We start from the raw sequence: 6,253 nt of genomic DNA, 5'->3' as shown, positions 1-6,253 counted from the left end.
CTAAAGGGTTACTAAAGTTTGAAAAAACAGTTTTGAATACCTTGAGGGGTGTATTTTCTAGAATGGGGTCATTTTGGGGAGGTTTCTATTATCTAAGCCTCACAATATGACTTCAAACCTGAACTGGTCCATAAAAAGTGGGATTTTGAAGATTTCTGAATTTAATTTCTTCTCTCCGCTTCTGGTTTTCGCATGGACCCCGAGAAGGTCCGCGCTGTGCTTGATTGGGAGCTTCCTGAGAATCAGAAGGCGCTGATGCGTTTTTTGGGTTTTGCCAATTATTACAGGAAGTTCATTTTGAATTATTCCTCTGTTGTTAAGCCACTCACTGATATGACTAAAAAGAGGGTAGATTTTTCCTCCTGGTCAGTAGATGCATGTAAGGCCTTTCCTAGTATCAAAGAGTTTTGCTTCCGCTCCCATCTTGATACAACCTGATGTCTCTCTGCCTTTCATTGTTGAGGTGGGTGTGGGTGCGGTCTTGTCTCAGGGTTCCTCTCCTGCCAAATGTCGACCGTGTGCCTTTTTCTCGAAGAAACTCTCCTCCGCAGAGAGAAATTACGATATGGAGATAGGGAGTTGTTGGCCATCAAGTAAGCTTTTGAGGAATGGCGCCATGGGCTAGAGGGAGCCAAACACCCTATTACCGTGTTTACCGACCATAAGAATCTGACCTACTTGGAGTCAGCCAAGCGTCTGAACCCGAGACAGGCCAGATGGTCTTTGTTCTTTTCAAGGTTTAATTTTGTTGTCATGTTCCGGGGTTAAGAATGTGAAGGCGGATGCCCTGTCACGTTGTTTTCCCAGAGGGGGGAACTTTGAAGACCCGGGTCCCATTTTGGCTGAAGGGGTGGTTGTCTCTGCTCTTTATCCTGAATTGGAGGCAGAGGTTCAGGCAGCCCAGGCAGAGGCTCCTGATCTTTGTCCTCCTGGGAGGTTGTTTGTGCCTCTCGCTTTAAGACACAAGGTTTTTAAGGAGCACCACGATACTGTCCTTGCTGGGCACCCGGGGGGTAGAGCCACAGTGGATCTCATTGTTTGGAGATTCTGGTGGCCGGCTCTTCGTAAGTCGGTTGAGGGTCTTGTGGCGGCCTGCGAGACCTGCGCTCGTGCCAAAGTCCCTCATTCACAGCCATCAGGTCCTCTCCTCCCGCTACCCATTCCTTCCCGTCCTTAGACACATCTCTCCATGGACTTCATTATGGACCTGCCTCGTTCCTCGGGGAAGACTGTTATTCTGGTGGTGATGGACCGTTTTAGCAAAATGGCGCATTTTATTCCTTTTCCTGGGTTGCCCAATGCTAAAACACTGGCACAGGCATTTGTTGATCACATTGTCAAATTGCATGGCTATGCTTCAGACATAGTCTCTGATAGGGGCACGCAGTTTGTTTCCAGATTCTGGAAGGCTTTATGTTCTCGCTTGGGGGATTGGTTGTCATTCTCTTCTGCTTTCCACCCGCAGTCGAATGGCCAGACAGAGCGCATCAATCAGAATCTGGAGACATATCTGCGCTGTTTTGTGGCGGAGAATCAGGAGGATTGGTGTTCTTTTTTTGTCCCTTGCTGAGTTTGCTTTAAATAACCATTGTCAGAAGTTCTGTGATAAGTCGCCATTTTTTGGTGCATATGGGTTTCATCCACAGTTTGGGACATTCTCTGGAGAGGGGTCTTCTGGTTTACCTGATGAGGAGAGATTCTCCTCCTCTTTGTCATCTATTTGGCAAAAGATTCAGGATAATCTAAAGAGCATGAGTGAGAGATATAAGCGTGTGGCGGATAAGAGACGTGTGCCTGGTCCGGACCTGAATGTTGGCGATCTGGTGTGGTTGTCTAATAAGAATATCAAGTTGAAGGTTCCCACCTGGAAGTTGGGTCCTAAGTTTATTGCACCTTACAAAATCTTGTCCGTCATTAATCTTGATCTTCCGTCTTGATCTTCCTCAGACTTGGAAGATCCATAATATTTTTCACAAGTCCCTATTAAAACCTTATGTCCAACCCACTGTACCCTCCTCTGTGCCTCCTCCTCCGATTGTGGTTGATGGTGATCTTGAGTTTCAGGTCTCGAGGATTGTGGATTCTCGTGTTGTCCGCGGTTCTCTCCAGTACCTTGTTCATTGGGAGGGTTATGGTCCTGAGGAGAGGATGTGGGTCCCAGTGGCGGACAATAAGGCTACTCGTCTTTTCAGGGCGTTCCATAGGTCCCATCCTGAGAAGGTGGGCTCTGAGTGTCCGGAGTCCACTCGTAGAGGGAGGGGTACTGTCACTACCAGGTCTCTGAGAAGTTCTGACAGATGTTCTTCAGTACCTCCTGCATGATGCTCTTTTGTTTTGGTTTCGCTTTGACATCTCTTCTCCCTCTTCCAGCTGTCATCTATTAGCAGTGATTGTCTCCCTTTATATCCCCTCCCATACTGCCTCACTTTGCGGTTTATACTACTTCCTGGATTGTGCTCACTGCTTTAAGTTTGCTACTGCTGGTTTATTAGATAAGTCTTTCCCTTTATTTGTGTTTTCCCGTTGGCTTGATTATAGGTGACCCTGACTCCCTCCATATTAAGTGCAGGGAGCCGGTGGTCGTGTCCCCTCACTATTATAGGGTTTTCAGGTGTCACTCAGTCTAGGTACGTGGACATGCAACTTTCTATCACAGAGATCTTTGCATGGGCTGGCAGTCAGGGAGAGCTATAGGGCTTTAATAGGGCTCACCCTTTTGTTCCTTAGTTTGGAATCAAGTCAGTCGGATATTTATTTGTTACTTCTTGTTTTCTGCAACACCATCCGTGACAGAGATGTAGGGAGTGGACAGGTTGTGGACAGCCTTGTATGTATTTGTTAGTATTTTGAACTGAATTCGCTGGGCAATGGTGAGCCATTGAAGGGATTGGAAGAGGGGAGAGGCAGAGGAGTAACAGGGTGAGAGGTGGATTAGTCGGGCAGCAGAGTTGAGGATAGATTGGAGGGATGCGAGAGTGCTAGATGGAAGGCCACAGAGGAAAATGTTGCAGTAGTCTAGGCGGGAGATGATGAGGGCCTGTACAAGCTTTTTCGCAGACTCAAAGTTGAGGAAAGCGTGGATGCGGGAGATGTTTTTGAGCTAGAGACGGCAGGTGGTGGTAAGGGCTTGGATGTGCGGTAGGAAGGAGAGGGCAGAATCCAAGGTCACTCCAAGGCAGCGGACTTGGTTGACCGGGAAGAGTGTGCAGCCATTGATCGTGACAGATAGGATTGTTGGGGGGGGGGGTTCAGCAAGATAGGGGAAAGATAAAGAATTCTGTTTTATCTATGTTAAGTTTAATAAAGCAAGAGGAGAAGAAGGATGAGATAGCAGATATACATTGTGGGATTCTGTATAATAAGGTGGTGATGTCTGGACCAGAGAGGTAGATTTGTGTGTTGTAAGCATAAGAGTGATACTGAAAGCCATGGGACTCTATGAGATGTCCCAGGCCGAAAGTGTAGATAGAGAAGAGCAGGGGTACCAGGACAGAGCCTTGCGGGACATCAACAGAGAGGGAATTAGATAAGGTGGTGGTGTGAGAGTGGGAGATGCCAAATGTCCGGTCTGTGAGGTATGATGTGATCCAGGAGACGGCCAGGTCAGTGATGCCAAGAGATGAGAGAGTTTGCAATATAAGGGAGTGGTCAACAGTGTCAAAGGCAGAGGACAGGTCAAGGAGAAGGAGGACAAAGTAATGTTTTTTTGTTTTGGCTGTTAGTAGGTCATTGGTGACTTTGGTGAGGGCAGTCTCAGTTGAGTGGTGGAGTCAGATTGTAGGCGGTCGAAGAGGGAGCAGAAGGGGAGAGGTGAGAAGACAGTTCCGAATGGACATGTTGTTCAAGTAGCTTTGAGGCATACGTAAGAAGTGATAAGGGGCGATAACTAGAAAAAGATGGGTCAAGTCAAGGCTTTTTGAGGATGGGTGTAATGGTAGCATGCTTAAAAGCAGAGGGGAAGACCCCAGAGGTTAGTGATAGGTTGAAGAGATGAGGTAGGATGGGATTGGGTCAAGTGCACAGATGGCAAGATTTGATTTGGAGAGTAGAGTGGAGAGTTTTTCTTCTGTAATGGTGGAGAAGTGGGTTTTGGGAGAAGAGGACTGAGCAGTTGTGTAGAGGGTCTGTGGGGACCATGTACTGAAGCTTTCTCTGATGTTGACTATCTTTTGTTTAAAGTATGCAGCAAAGTCCTCGGCTGAGATGAGAGGAGAGGGTAGGGACACTGGGGGACGGAGAAGGTAGTTAAAGGGGTTGTCCGGGTTCAAATCTGAACCCGGACATACCTCCATTTTCACCCAGGCAGCTGCCCTGACTTGAGCATCGGAGCAGTTCATGCTCCGATGCTCTCCTTTGCCTTGCGCTAAATCGTGCAGGTTAAAGGCATTTTTTGGAGATCCGGTGACATACTGGGCTCTCCATGGAGCTGCCAGGAAGCCCAGTGACATCACCGGCACTGATGGGCAGGATTTAGCCCTGCCCTAGCCAGTAAAATGGCTAGGGCAGCGCTAAAGCCCGCCCATCAGAGCCGGTGACATCACCCAACACACTGCCGGGCGGAAGCCTCTGCCCGGCAGTATGTTATGATAAACAAAAGAGCCCTTGCCCTGCGCGATTTAGCGCAGGGCAAGAAGGCGCATCAGAGGATCTCATGCCTCAGGGGGGGCTGCCTGGGTAAAAAATAATGGTATGTCGAGGTTCAGCTCTGAACCCGGCCAACCCCTTTAAAAATGTTAAAAAGTTGTTTAGGGCTGTGGGCCAGGGAAGATATGAGAGATGAGAAGTCCCCTGTTTTGCATCAGCGAGTGAGGATTTGAATATGAGGAGGGATTGCTTGTATGCGGTGAAATGATCTTTAGACTGGGATTTCTTCCATTGACGCTCAGCAGCCCTGGAAGCTTGTCTGAGTTTTTTCTGGTGTGCCAGGGTTGTCTGTCTTGGAGGGAACAAATAGTAGAGAGTGGCAGAAGAGAGTCAAAAAGCAAGCAAAAGTCGAGATTTTTTAGGTTCCTGCAAGGGTGTGTTAGTGTGTGGACCGGGGGAGTTACAGAAGAGACCAATGGAGAGAAAGTGAGTAGGTTGTGGTAGCATAGGGGGAGAGGCTTATGAGAAAGGTTAGATAAGGAGAAGAGGCATGTAAAGATAAGATCCAGAGTGTGACCATCTCTGTGTGTGGGAGCGGATGACCACTGTGAGTCACAAAGGAGGAAGAGAGTGATAGGAGTTTAGAGGCAGTTGAGTGGCAGGTGTCAATAGGGATGTTGAAGTCACCCATGATGATAGTAGGGATGTTGACAGAAATAAAGTGTAGGAGCCATGTGTTAAATTGGTCAAGAAAGATAGTGGCTGGGCCTGGGGGGCGGTAGATAACAGCTACTTGAAGGTTGGAGGGAGAGTAGATGCGAACAGAGTGTACTTCAAATCAAGTGAGCATAGTGGAGTTGGGCTGTAGGAGCAGGTGTCTGATAGGAGAAGACCAACTCCTCCACCATGTTTGCAGCTGGGGCGGGGGGTGAGTGAAATGAAATCCACTATATGAGCGTGCAGCAGGGGAGGAGGTGTCAGAGAGTGTCAGCCATGTTTTTGTGAGATCTAGAAAGAAAAGTTTTCGAGAGATGAAAAGATCATGAATGTAGGACAGTTTGTTACAGACAGAGCGTGCATTCCATAAGGGTCCTGCAACAGGGACCAAGGGAGCAGGGGTCAGAGGAATGGTTATTAGGTTCAAGGGGTTGCAGAAATTTGTAGAAGGAGATTTGTACTGGGACTTAGAGGTGATAGTGGGGATTTGCTGAAGGGGGCCTGGATTTGGAGAGATATCACCAGCAATAAGGAGAAGCAAATAAATTGTTAGTAGGTGAGAATAAGAGAGGGCATGAGGTACAGTGATGGCCAGTTCACCGTGTTCACCTGCGAACACATGTGGGCTGCCATCTTAATTCACAAGTCCGGCGAGGCACAGGTAAGCCCTTACCTGTGCCTGCTCCGTGAGCCGGTCTGAAACAAATGCGGTCACCGGGAGCAGGCAGTTCTGAGAACAGCCCGATGAAGGCCCTCGGAACTGCCTGCTCCCGGCGACTGCATTTGTTTCAGACCGGCTCACGGCGCAGACACAGGTAAGGATTTACCTGTGCCTCGCCGGACTTGTGAGTTAAGATGGCAGCCCACATGTGTTCGCGGGCGAACACGGCGAACTGGCCATCACTGATGAGGTATCTGTGTGTGTTTGGGAAGGAAGTGTTTTACGTTGCCA

Source organism: Bufo gargarizans, chromosome 1, assembly GCF_014858855.1.
Source record: "Bufo gargarizans isolate SCDJY-AF-19 chromosome 1, ASM1485885v1, whole genome shotgun sequence".
NCBI lineage: Eukaryota > Metazoa > Chordata > Amphibia > Anura > Bufonidae > Bufo > Bufo gargarizans.
The sequence above is the reverse complement of the archived record's forward strand: the minus strand, read 5'-3'. Positions refer to the sequence as shown.